Here is a 13,808-nt window from a genome sequence, read left to right as displayed (position 1 = left end):
CCTTGAGAAGGTGGGGGTGAACTGTCTTCTTGAACTGCTACAGCCCATGTGCTGTGGGTTGACCCACAATGTCCTTAGGGAGGGAATTCCAGGATTTTGACCCAGCGGCAGTGAAGGAACGGCGATGTATTTCCAAGTCAGGATAGTGAGTGGCTTAGAAGGGAACTTGCAGGAAGTGGTGTTCCCATGTACCTGCTGCCCTGGTCATTCTCGATGGAAGTGGTCGTGAGTTTGGAAGGTGCTGTCTGAGGATCTTTGGTGAATATCTGCAGTGTATCTTGTAGATAGTACACACTGCTGCTACTGAGTGTCGGTGGGGGAGGGAGTGGATGCTTGTGGATGTGGTGCCAATCAAGCGGCTGCTTTGTCCTGGATGGTGTCGGGCTTCTTGAGTGTTGTTGGGGCTGCCCCCATCCAGGCAAGTGGAGAGTATTCCATCACACTCCTGACTTGTGCCTTGTAGATGGTGGGCAGGCTTTGGGGAGTCAGGAGGTGAGTTACTCACCGCTGTATTCCCAGTCTCTGACCTGCTCTTGTAGCTACTGTGTTAATGTGGTGAGTCCAGTTGAGTTTCTGGTCAATGGTAACCCCCAGGATGTTGATAGTGGGGGATTCAGTGATGGTAACACCATTGAATGTCATGGGACGGTGGTTTTGAAGAAATCTCCCCAAGATTCTGTTCTAAACTCTAGTGAATATAGTCTCAATCTTACTTTGGAAACCTTTCTGATGAATTACTGCCTTGATAGCTGCCAGTGGCCATCTTCTGTCAGCCCCCCTGCCAGTCTTGTTCTGGAAACCATGCAAGTGGAAACAGTTTCCCCATGTTAATGTGGTAGAACCCCACTGATCATTCCAAATCCACTCTCTCCACCTTACTGCCATGAGTGATCGAGGGAATGCATTGAATTTCACTACCACATGGGCCGACATCGACAACACCGCAACTTAAGAAATGCAACAGCCAACGTACACACAACAAGATCCCAAGAAAATAGCAGCGACCAGTTCACAATTCCGTTCTCTGGTGCACCCTTTTTTGTGAAGAGGAAATGAAATCCCTGCCTAAGCTCTCTCCTAAGCTCCCAAAAAAGCCTCAATCACCGCCCTTGCGAGCCTTCTGCACTTCAGAGGATTTAAGCTTGGTTCTCTCCACAAAGCCTGATGCTTTAAAGCCCTGGGAATGGTCTGGTGAGTCAATGCTGTGCCATTCTCGCTGTCAACCAACCCTCCCCCCACCCCACCACCCATCCCTGCAATGCCACAATCTTGTGCCAACATGATGGCTGCTGGCATGTCACAGGAGCCGAGGCAGCAGGGTAGATCAGCCCCCCCGTCTCCCGACACACGCAGAAGCCTAGAGAGTCTGGAAAGGATAAGCCAACCCTGAAGGAATCCAATTCCGCCCCCTGAGAGCTGGCATCTTCATCGCCAACCATTGCCAGTCCAACAGAGCCAACTGCAAATGCTGTATTGCAACTGTTTACGATGCAAACTGGAACCGATTCTGGGAATATTCATTGTGGAGCTCCACACCGCCTCCAACACTCACCATCCCCCAGACACCAACTCAAGGCCTCCTACCCTCCCTCGACCTCTTCATCTCTGACTGCCATCATGACATCGGTCGCCTCAACCTCCCCATCCCTCTCACTCACTCCAACCCCTTCCCCTCGGAACATGCTGCCCTCCTCCCCAAACCTAACCTCACCATCCAACCCACAGATAAAGAGGGCGCAGTAGTGTTATGGCACACTGACCTTTACAAAGTCGAGGCCAGGCACCAACTCACATCCTCCTACTGCCCACCCAGACCACCAAAACATCATCTCCCAGGCCATCCATAACCTCATCGCCTCAGGTGACCTCGCGTCCTCAGCGTCCAACGTCAGCGTTATCCAACCCCGCACTGCCTGTTTCTATCTCCTTCCCAAAATCCATAAACCTGACTGTCGCGGCCAACCCATTGTCTCTGCCTGCTCCTGCCCCGTTGAACTTATCTCCTCTTACCCTAACTCTGTATTCTCCCCGCTGGTCTGGGAACTCTCCACCTGTGTCCAGGACACTACCCATGTCCTCCACCTCCTCTAAGACTTCCAATTCCCTGGCCCCCAACACCTCATCTTCACTATGGACATCCAATCCCTGTACACTTGTATCCCCATGTGAATGGTGTGAAAGCCGTCCACTTCTTCCTCTCCCGCAGACCCAACCAATCCCCCTCCAACACCCTTATCAGCTCAACTGAACTTGTCCTTACCCTTAACAACTTCTCCTTCAATTCCTCTCACTTCCTACAGGCTAAAGGGGTGGCCATGGGAACCCACACGGGCCCAAGCTATGCCTGTCTCTTTGTAGCATACATGGAACTATCCCTCTTCCACCTGTGAACAGGCCCTATCCCCCATATCTTCCTCCACTATGTTAATGACTGTAGCTGCACTGCCTCATGCTCCCACAAGGAACTTGAACAGTTCATCAACTTTACTAACACCTTCCACCCCTATCTCAAGTTCACCTGGACCATCTCTGATACCTCCCTCTCCTTCCCGGACCTCTCTGTCTCTGGCAACCACCTCGGAACTGATATCTATTTCAAGCCCCCCAGCTCCCACAGCTACCGAGACTACACCTCCTCCCACCCACCTTCCTGCAAGAATACCATCCCCTATTCCCAATTCCTTCACTTCTGCAACATCTGCTCCCAAGACGAGGTGTTCCACTCCTAAACATCCCAGATGCCCTCTTTGTCAATGACTACAATTTCCCCTCCACAGTGATCAATCCTCAGTCGCATCTCTCATGTTTCCCGCGCCTCAGCCCTCACAACCCCTCCCCGCAATAACAACAAAGACAGAATTCCCTTTGTCCTCACATATCACCCCATTAACCTCCGGATACAACGCATCATTCTCCGTCACTTCCACCACCTACAATCTGACCCCACTACCGAGGATATATTTCCTTCCCCACCCCTATCTGCCTTCCATAGGGATTGCTCTCTCCATGGCTCCCTTGTCCGCTCCACAATCCCCACTATCCCCACCACCCGCTTCCTGCAATTGCAGGAAGTGCTACACCTGCCCCTACAGCTCCTCCCTCACCCCCATCCAAGGCCCCAAGAAAACCTTCCACATCAGACAGATGCACATCTGCTAGTGCAGTCTATTGTATCCGCTGTTCCTGATGTGGCCTCCTCTACATCAGTGACACCGTTTCATAGAGCACCAGCGTTCTGTACTTGACAAATGACAACACCTTCTAGTTGCAAACCATTTCAACACCCCCTCCCACTCTCTGGGTGACATGTCTATCCTGGGCCTCCTCCAGTGACACACTGACACCACCCACAAACTGGAGGAACAGCACGTCATATTCTGCCTCAGGGGGCCTACAGTCCAATGGCCTAAATGTGGATTTTTCCAGTTTCAAAATCTCCCCACCCCTGGCCTCATCCCATGACCAACCCTCCAACTCATCCCCACCTCCTTAACCTGTCCATCTTCTCTCCCACCTATCTGCCCCCCCACCTCACTGACCAATCCCCACCACTCCCTAGCTGCACTCACCTATCACCATCCCCCCTCCCTTCCCCAGCTCAACTCCTCTTCTCTCTCTTTATTTTGGAGCTCACTTCCTCTTCGCCCATTTCTGAAGAAGGGTCCTGACCCAAAGCATCAGCCTTCCTGCTCCTCTGATGCTGCCTGGCCTGCTGTGTTCATCCAGCTCCACACTGCGATGACTCTGACTCCAGCATCGGCAGTTCTTGCTGTCTCTGAGAAGAATCATTTGGTTTTTGAGTGGTTGTAGATCCTATACTGAGATCATAAGCAGGAGTGAGAAAACAGAGAAGGTTAATGATGGTACAATAGCGAAGTGAAGCTGTTTAAATAAGGCAGGTAAGAATGGAGTTGAAAAGCAGATAAAAGTGATGAATTTATCTGCATTTATTTCAATGCAAAAGGTCCTGCAGGTAACGCAGATGAACTCAGGTAAAGGTTGGGAACATGGACTGGAATATCATAGCTATTGTCGAGATGTGAAGGACAAGGCTGGTAGGTATAGGGAAGGCCGCTGGATGACATTTATTCCATTCATTTATGGGATGCAGGAGTCGCTGGTTGGACCAGTATTTCTTGCCCGTCCCTTGTTGCCCCTTGAGAAGATGTTGGTGGGCTTCCTTCTCAAGCTGTCACCATCCATGTGCTGTGGGTGGAGTCAAAATGTCCTCAGGGAGGGAATTCCAGGATTTTGACCCAGTGACAGTGGACAAATAGTGATATATTTCCAAGGCAGGATGGTGAGTGACTTGGAGGGGAACTTGGAGGGGGTGATGTTCCCATGTTTCTGCTGCCCTTGTCCTTCTAGATGGAAGTGGTTGTGGGTTTGGAAGGTGCTGTCTGAGGATCTTTGGTGAATTTCTGCAGTGCATCTTGTAGATAGTACACACTGCTGCGACTGAGTGTCGGTGGTGGAGGGAGTGGATGCTTGTGGGTGTAGTGCCAATCAAGCGGCTGCTTTGACCTGATGAATAGAGTCAGAAATTATACAGCACCAGTTCATAGCCCACCAGGTTTATTTGAAAACACAAGCTTATGGAGTATAGCTTCTTTGTCAGGTGAATTAACACCATTGAACGTCAAGGGACAGTGGTGAGATTGTCTCTTATTGGCGATGGTCATAGCCTGGCATTTGTGTGGCACAAATGTCACTTGGCACTTGTCAATCCAAGCCTGGATACTGTCCAGATCTTATTGCATTTGAACATGGACTGCTTCAGTATCTGAGGAGTCACGATGGTGCTGAACATTGTGTAACACAGAGAATTCAACATCCTTCATCCATATAACACCTTTAACTAAGGAAGGCAGAGGAGTGCTTCGTAAGTAAACTTTGACACTGAAACATAATAGAAGACATTAAGTAGAATCAGTGCAGGCCTGAGGAATCAGAACCATTTCCCATGACAGTTCTCATAGTGTGAGGAGTGTAAAAATGAGCCCATTTTCTGGGAGGTGATCAGGTAAGAGGTCACCTCTATTCTTGTCACCCAATTAAGGCTGGTGTTAGCATTTAATGGTAACTCCATTGAATGTCAAGGGATGGTGGTTAGATTGTCTCTTATTCAAGATGATCGTAGCCTGGTGTTTGTGTGGCGCGAATGTCACTTGCCCCTTGTCAGCCCAAGCCTGGATATTGTTCAGATCTTGCATGTGAACACGGACTGCTTCAGTATCTGACGAATCACGAATGGTGCTGAACTTTGAGCAATCATCGGCGAACATCCCCCACCTCTGACCTTATGATGGAGGGAAGGTCATGGATGAAACAGCTGACGTTGGTTGGAGCGAGGACTCTACCCTGTGGAACTCCTGAAGAGATGTCCTGGAGCTGAGACGATTGACCTCCAACAGCCACAACCATCCTCCTATGTGTCAGGTAAGACTCCAACCACAGGAGAGTTTGCCCCCCGATACCCATTGATTCCAGTTTTGCCAGGGCTCCTTGATGCCACACTCGGTCGAATACAGTCTTGATGTCAAGGGCTGTCACTCTCACCTCACCTCTGGAATTCAGCTCTTCCGTCTGTGTTTGAACCATGGCTGTAATGAGTGTGTTGAGTGTGTGTGTGTGTGTGTGTGTGTGAGACGGTGTGTGTGTGTGTGTGTGTGTGTGTGTGCGCGTGTGTGTGTGTGTTTGTGTGTGTGTGTGTGTGTGTGTGTGAGAAGGTGAGAGAGAGTGTGTGTATGTGTGTGTGTGTGTGAGTGCAACAGTGAGAGTGTGCGTGTGTGTGTGTGTTTGTGTGTGTGTATGTGTGAAGGTGAGAGAGAGTGTGTGTGTGTGTGAGTGTGACGGTGAGAGTGTGTGTGTGTGTGTGTGTGTGTGTGTGTGAGACGGTGAGAGTGTGTGTGTGTGAGTGTGTGTGCGTTTGTGTGAGTGTGAGTGAGAAGGTGAGTGTGTGTGTGTGTGTGTGAAGGTGAGAGTGTGTGTGTGTGTGTGAAGGTGAGAGTGGGTGTGTGTGTGTGCGTGTGTTTGTGTGAGTGTGATGGTGTGTGTGTGTGTGAGTGTGTGTGTATGTGTGTGAGTGTGAAGGTGAGAGTGTGTGTGTGAGTGTGTGTGTGTTTGTGTGAGTGTGTGTGTGACGGTGAGAGTGTGTGTGTGTGAGTGTGTGCGTGCGTTTGTGTGAGTGTGAGTGTGAAGGTGTGTGTGTGTGTGTGTGAGTGTGACGGTGAGAGTGTGTGCGTGTGAGTGTGACGGTGAGAGTGTGTGTGTGTGTGAGTGTGTGTCTGCATTTGTGTGTGCGTGTGTGTGAGTGTGTGTGTGTGTGTGTGTTGTGTGTGTGTGTGTGTGTGTGTGTGTGTGTGTGAGTGTGAAGGTGAGAGTGTGTGTGTGTGAGTGTGATGGTGAGAGTGTGTGTGTGTGTGTGAGTGTGTGTGTGCGTTTGTGTGAGTGAGTGTGAAGGTGAGAGTGTGTGTGTGTGTGTGTGTGTGTGTGAGTGTGTGTGTGTTTGTGTGAGTGTGAGTGTGAAGGTGAGAGTGAGTGTGTGTGTGTGTGTTTGTGTGAGTGTGAAGGTGAGAGTATGTGTGTGAGTGTGTGTTTGTTTGTGTGAGTGTGTGTGTGACGGTGAGAGTGTGTGTGTGTGTGAGTGTGCACGTGCGTTTGTGTGAGTGTGAGTGTGAAGGTGAGTGTGAAGGTGAGGGGGTGTGTGTGTGTGTGTGTGTGTGTGTGTGTGTGTTTGTGTGGGTGTTTGTGTGGGTGTGACGGTGAGAGTGTGGGTGTGAGGGAGAGGGTGATAAGTGAGTGGAGAAAGAAGAATGCAGGCTGGGACACTGCATTGTCAGGCAGGGGTTGCTGGGAGGTGGGTATTGCAGACTGGAACGGAGGAATTGGAAATGCCAGCTGCTGACATGAAGCGGTCCAGCCCGAGATGCCCAATGCAGCTTCAGTTTGAATCAAAAAGCAATTAGCGCTGAACAGCGTTCTTTCTGGGGAATGACAATTGCTAGCAGATTGACAAAACTTTTCATGCCTCAACCTAGCCAATTGCCCATACCTGGGACTGCCCACTGACCCATATTGAAAACATATTTCTGCCTTGGCACGTTTGGTGAAAAATCACTGACACCGTCCTTTCTCATTAAAGGTGAGAAAGGATGTGTGAGCTGCTCCCTCTGGACGTAACATGTTTGTCAATGTACCAGAACATTTTTACTTTAATCACTAAATCCTGGCAAAAGCTCAAGCATTGCACTTTGTGGCTGTGTTTTGCGTTTTTCTCATGCTTTCTTCCTTCGTGATCTTCTCCACGTTCTCTCCTCGAATCTCCCCGCCTCTGTTTCCGGTCAAAACTCCCCTGCCTGACTCACAGTCTCCCTCATTCTCTCCTTCGCTTTCTCTCTCTCTCTCCCTCTCTCTCGCTCCTTTTTATTGCTTCACCCCAGTCTCATTTCTCTCAATCCTGCTTTCTCCCATTCTCCGACTCACTTTCCTGCCTCATAGAACATCGAACATAGAACATTACAGTGTAGTACAGGCCCTTCGGCCCTCGATGTTGCGCCAACCTGTAAAACCAATCTGAAGCCCATCTAACCTACATTATTCCATTATCATCCATATGCTTATCCAATGACCATTGAAATGCCCTTCAAGTTCACCTCCCTCTTATTCTGTCACTATCTTTCTTTCCTTCCTCCCTCTCCTGCCTTTATTTCTGGGAAAAGGCTAGCAACAGCTAAGTCAGTGTGATCTCACGTCCTCCCAAACCTACCTTGAGATCCCAATCCATTCTCTTCCATTTTCCCAGTTTCTCCACCTCGGTCCTACAGAAGAACGAAAGAGAAGTACTGCACAGGAACAGGCCCTTCGGCCCTCCAAGCCTGTGCCGATCATCATGCCCTGACTAAACTAAAAAAAACAGCCTTCTGCCCTTATTCAGTCTGTACCCCTCTATTCCCTCACTAGTCATGTAACCATCCAGACGCCCCTTAAATGTCATCAATGCGCCTGTTTCTACCACCTCCTCTGGCAGTGTACTCCAGGCTCCTACCATTCTCTGTCGGAAAATCTTCCCTTGTACATCTCCCTTCAATTTCACCCTCTCACCTTGTGCCTGTGTCCCCTTATAATTGATACTTCAACCCTGGGCAAAAGCTTCTGACTATCCACCCTATCTGTGCCTCTCATAATTTTGTAAACCTCTCTCAGGCCTTCTCTCAGCCGCTGTCTTTCCAGTGAAAACAATCCTAGTCTTTTTCACCTTTCCCTCATAGTCAATGTCCTGGAGACCTGGCAGTTTCCTGGAGAGGGTCCCAAACTGAAACGTCACCTTTCCTGCTCCTCTGATGCTGCCCGCCCTGCTGTGTTTCTCCAACTACACACTGCGTTACCTCTGACTCCAGCTTCAGCAGTTCTGACTATCTCTGTCGTAGGCGTGTCTTGTATATCCCTGAACAGCTCGACACAAAGACAAGGGCTGACATCTTCTGGATTCATCCCTCTGGGTTCAACATTGGATTCAACAATTTCAGGCCATAATCTCTGCTCTCATCTGGTTTCATGTTCTTTGCCTGTTTTACCCTTAATCTTGCTTTCAAAGCTCACTTTCTTAAACAGCTGTCCATCAGTCTGCCATTCACATCTCCTCTAGACACATCTCTCACCTTGGCAACAATTTAGTTTTGCCTGCCATCATCCATCTCAGAGACAATGGGAACTGCAGATGCTGGAGAATCCAAGATATCAAAGTGTGGAGGTGGATAAACACAGAAGGGCCAAAGCCCGAAACATCAGCTTTTGTGCTCCTAAGATGCTGCTTGGCCTGCTTTGTTCATCCAGCCCCACACTTTGTCATTTCATCTCAGCTGTCTTCCAACCCGTACTGCACATCTCCTTGTTTATCTTCTCAGCCTCCACACCAATTTCCTGACAATCCAGTTGGCGAATAGACGTCAAGCCAAACTGCCTGGGGAAGGAATTTCATTCCGGTCTCAGGAACAGGAGCTTGGGACCATTCCGAGATCCTGGCACAACACAGTGTGCTCTAGTCCATTGCTGAGGCCAATAGTAGGTGCCGAGTCCCAAACTTACAGCCCAGATGCCAGCATTACAGACTTGTGCCTATAAACCAGGCCATCCCCAGAGGAATAAAAATGCCACAGATACTGTGATAGAAACATCTGATGCTGGAGAAACACAGCAGGTCTAGCAGTGAGTGTGGGGTGAGAAACAGGGTTAATGTTTCAATCTGATATATTCTGAAAACGGCTGCACAGAAGAACGGTCAGCAATGTTGGAAGAAGGTTCCTGACTTTCTCCATTCTGTGAGGGTAAGAGCCACAATTTTCTCTCCACTATCTCACACTCACTCTATCTCTGCCACGGCACACACAGCACACTCAGCCTCACACTCCACCACTCCCAGACCTTCCTGTAATCACCCACCCAATTATCCCACACACTTCAGGACATAGAACACTACAGCACAGTACAGGCCCTTCAGCCCATGATGTTGTGCTGACCTATCTTCCTACTAATATCAATCTACCCTGCATACCCTACATTTTACTAGCCTCCATGTGCCTTTCCTAGAGTCGCTTAAATGTCTCAAAAGTATCTGGCTCCACTACCACTGCCAGCAGCACATTCCACATGCCCACCACTCTCTGTGTAAAGAACCTACCTCTGACATCCCCCCATACCATCCTCCAATCACCTTAAAACTATGCCCCCTCATAACAGTCATTTCTAGCCACTGAAAAAGTCTCTGACTAACCACTCTATCTATGTCTCTCATCATCTTGTGAATCTCCATCAAGTCACCTCTCATCCTTCTTGGCTTAACCCTTCATGTTCACTGGGACTGCTGCCACATTCCAGACCCCGACGATGCCACCATCTTACTGCCCTCTTCTCTCATCCATGCTGTCGCCGCCCCGACCGAGCTCTCTCCTGAAGGTGGGTAGAAGCGAAAACTGAAAAGGTGTTGGAATCAAAAACGGGAGAAGGAGAAGAAGGGAAAGAAAGAAAAGCGGGTGGGGTGGACGAGGCCAAATTCTCAGGAGCCAGGGCCTGCCTATTCTGCTGCTGGCGTCTTTCGTAGAATCCCTACGATATGAAAACAGGCCCTTCAGCCCAACGCTGACCCTTGGAGCATCCCACCCAGACCCATTCCCCTATAACCTACCTAATCTACACATCCCTGAGCACTACGGGTAATTTAGCATGGCCAATCCACCTAGCCTGCACATCTTTGGACTGTGGGAGGAAACCGGAGCACCTGGAGGTACTCTGGGATATTAACAGTTCACTCTCCCTGGTCTATATTCTTTAATGACTAAGGTACACACACTCTCAAGTCTCTCCTCTTGCCTGCTGCCTGTGCTTTAGAACAGTGCTCCATGTAGACTTTCTGCATGTCCTTTCCAATGCATTGAACTTCTGTTGACAAATTCTTCATTCACGCCAACACATTGCCTCCCATGCCATGTGCTTTAATGTTGCCTCCTCTGGGGGAGCTTATCAAAAGCTTTGGGAATGGAAGTAGGCCATTCAGCCCATCTCTTCTGCTCCACTATTCAGCAAAAGAAACAGGGAGATTCCTTTTTTACAACATAGTGATGTGGAGTGCACGACTTGTGAAAGCAGCTCCAGCAGTAACGTTGTAAACATAGATTGGATAAATACTGGAAAATGAAAATGCAAGGCTGAGGGGAGTGGAACTCTTTCAAAGAGACTGGCACTGGAGTGACGGGCCAAGTGGATTCCTACTGTGCTGGATCACTCCAAGTCACATTGGGGGGAGCCTAAAGACGACATAGAACATGAGAACTTAGGAGAAGGAAAAGGCCATTCAGCCCATCAATGCTGCTACAATGTTCAATATGAACATGGCTGATCTCAACTTGTCCTCGACTCCACCTTTCTGTCTGCGCTCTATAACCCCTCAAGCCGTACCTATCTCAGTCTTAAATAAACTCAATGACAGGTTTCCATAGCAATGCCTTCCACAGATCCACCACTCTCTGGTTGAAGAAATTCCTCCTCATTTCAGCTCTAAAGGCTGTGTTCTCAGCTCCTCAACTCTCCTACTAGTGGAAACGTCTCCAGGCCCAGCCTGCCAGGCCGCTCTCAGTGTTACCTAAATTTCAATGACGTACCGTTTGGAAAATAAGTGTTTCTTTGCAATGCCAGAGGAGAAGGTTCTTGAGTTGCGAGCTGTTTAACATAAGGAAGTTACACAATGCGCATGAATTTGTTGTTTCAGGCAAAGCTGAGAGTTTGTATAAAATTTTTACAGAGCTTTGCTTAGACAACTTAAGGCAGCACGGTGGCTCAGTCGTTAGCGCTGCTGCCTCACAGCCTGAGGGCCCCGGGTGCAATTCCACCCTCAGGCGACTCTCTGTGTGGAGTTTGCATGTTCTCCCTTTATCTGCGTGGGTTTCCTCCAGTTTCATCCCACAGTCCAAAGATGGGCAGGTGGATTTGCCATGATAACCAAAGTGTGGAGCTCGATGAACACAGCAGACCAAGCAGAATCTCAGGAGCAGAAAAGTTGACGTTTTGGGCCGAGACCCTTCATCAGAAAAGGGGGAGGGGGAGAGGGTTCTGAAATAAATAGGGAGAGAGGGGAAGGTGGATTTAAGATAGGTGGAGAGGAGACAGATAAGTTAAAGAGGTGGGGATGGAGCTACTAGAGGAGAGTATAGGTGGGGAGGTGGGGAGGGGATAGGTCAGTCCAGGGAGGATGGACAGGTCAAGGAGGTGGGATGAGGTTATTAGGTAGGAGATGGCGGTGCGGCTTGAGGTGGGAGGAGGGGATGGGTGAGAGGAAGAACAGGTTAGGGAAGCAGAGACGGGCTGGGCTGGTTTTGGGATGCAGTAGGGGAGACATTGAAGCTTGTGAAGTCCACATTGATACCATTGGGCTGCAGGGTTCCCAAGCCGAATATGAGTTGCTGTTCCTGCAACCTTCGGGTGGCATCATTGTGGCACTGCAGGAGGCCCATGATGGACATGTCATCTAAAGAATGGGAGGGGCAGTTGGTTCGCGACTGGGAGGTGCAGTTGTTTAGTGTGAACCGAGCGGAGGTGTTCTGCAAAGCAGTCCCCAAGCCTCCACTTGGTTTCCCCCATTTGGAGGGAGCCACACCGGGTACAATGGATACAGTATACCACATTGGCAGATGTGCAGGTGAACCTCTGCTTAATATGGAAAGTCATCTTGGGGCTGGGATGGGGGTGAGGGAGGATGTGTGGGGACAAGTGTAGCATTTCCTGCGGTTGCAGGGGAAGGTGCCGGATGTAGTGGGGTTGGAGGGCAGCGTGGAGCAAACAAGGGAGTCACGGAGAGAGTGGTCTCTCCGGAAAGCAGACAAAGGTGGGGATGGAAAAATGTCTTGGGTGGTGGGGTCGGATTGTAGATGGCGGGATGTCGGAGGAACAGGTTATGGAGGCAGGGACAAGCTGGGCTGGTTTTGGGATGCAGTGGGGGAAGGGGAGATTTTGAAGCTTGTGAAGTCCACATTGATACCATTGGGCTGCAGGGTTCCCAAGCGGAATATGAGTTGCTGTTCCTGCAAACTTCAGGTGGCATCGTTGAGGGGGATTTGAAATGGTTCGCGACTGGGAGGTGCAGTTGTTTATTGCGAACCAAGCAGAGGTGTTCTGCAAAGCGGCCCCCAAGCCTCCACATGGTTTCCCCAATGTAGAGGAAGCCACACCGGGTACAGTGGATGCGGTATACCACATTGGCGGATGTGCAGGTGAACATCTGCTTGATGTGTAAAGTCTTCTTGGGGCCCGGGATGGGGGTGAGGGAGGAGGTGTGGGGTCAGGTGTAGCACTTCCTGCGGTTGCAGGGGAAGGTGCCGGGTGTGGTGGGATTGGAGGGGAGTTTGGAGTGGACAAGGGAGTCACGGAAGGAGTGGTCCCTCTGGAAAGCAGCCAAGGGTGGGGAGGGAAAATGTCTTTCGTGGTAGGGTCGGACTGCAGATGGTGGAAGTGTCGGAGGATGATGCGTTGCATCCGGAGGTTGGTGGGGTGGTGTGTGAGGACAAGGGGGATTCTGTTTTGGTGGTTGTTGCGGGGACGGGTGTGAGGGATGAGTTGCCGGAAATGCAGGAGACACGGTTGAGTGAGTTCTCATCCACTGAGGGGGCAAGTTGCTCTCCTTGAAAAACAAGGATATCTGAGATGTGTGGGAGTGGAATGTCTCATTCTGGGAGCAGATGCGACAGAGGCGATGGGATGGGGAATAGGGGATGGAATTTTTAGGAAAGTGAGTGGGAGGCGGTGTATTCCAGGTAGCTGTGGGAGTCAGTGGGCTTGAAATGGATATCCATGCTAAGTTGCCCCTAGTGTGCAGTCACATAGATTAGCCAAGGGAGATAATGGGTTACAGGGATAGGGAAGGGGTGGCCATCTGAGTGGAGTGCTTTTTGAATGGCCAGCGTGGGCTTAGAACACAGAACAGTACAGGCCCTTCGGCCCACAATGCTGTGTTAACCCATTATCCTACTAAGATCAATTTATCCTGCATACCCTACATTTTACTAACCTCCATGCGTCTATCCAAGAGTCACTTAAAAGTCTCTAAAGCATCTCACTCCACCATCACTGCCAGCAGCACATTCCACACATCCACCACTCTCTGTATGAAGGACCTACCTCTGGTATCTCCCCTATCCATTCCTCCAATCAACTTAAAACTATGTCCCATCATTATAGTCATCTCCGCCCTGGGAAAAAGTCTCTGACTATCCACTCTATCTGTGCCTCTCATCTTCTTGTACACCTCTATCAAGTCACCT

The sequence above is a fragment of the Stegostoma tigrinum genome, chromosome 1, assembly GCF_030684315.1.
Source record: "Stegostoma tigrinum isolate sSteTig4 chromosome 1, sSteTig4.hap1, whole genome shotgun sequence".
Taxonomy (NCBI): domain Eukaryota; kingdom Metazoa; phylum Chordata; class Chondrichthyes; order Orectolobiformes; family Stegostomatidae; genus Stegostoma; species Stegostoma tigrinum.
This window is presented reverse-complemented; position numbering follows the sequence as displayed.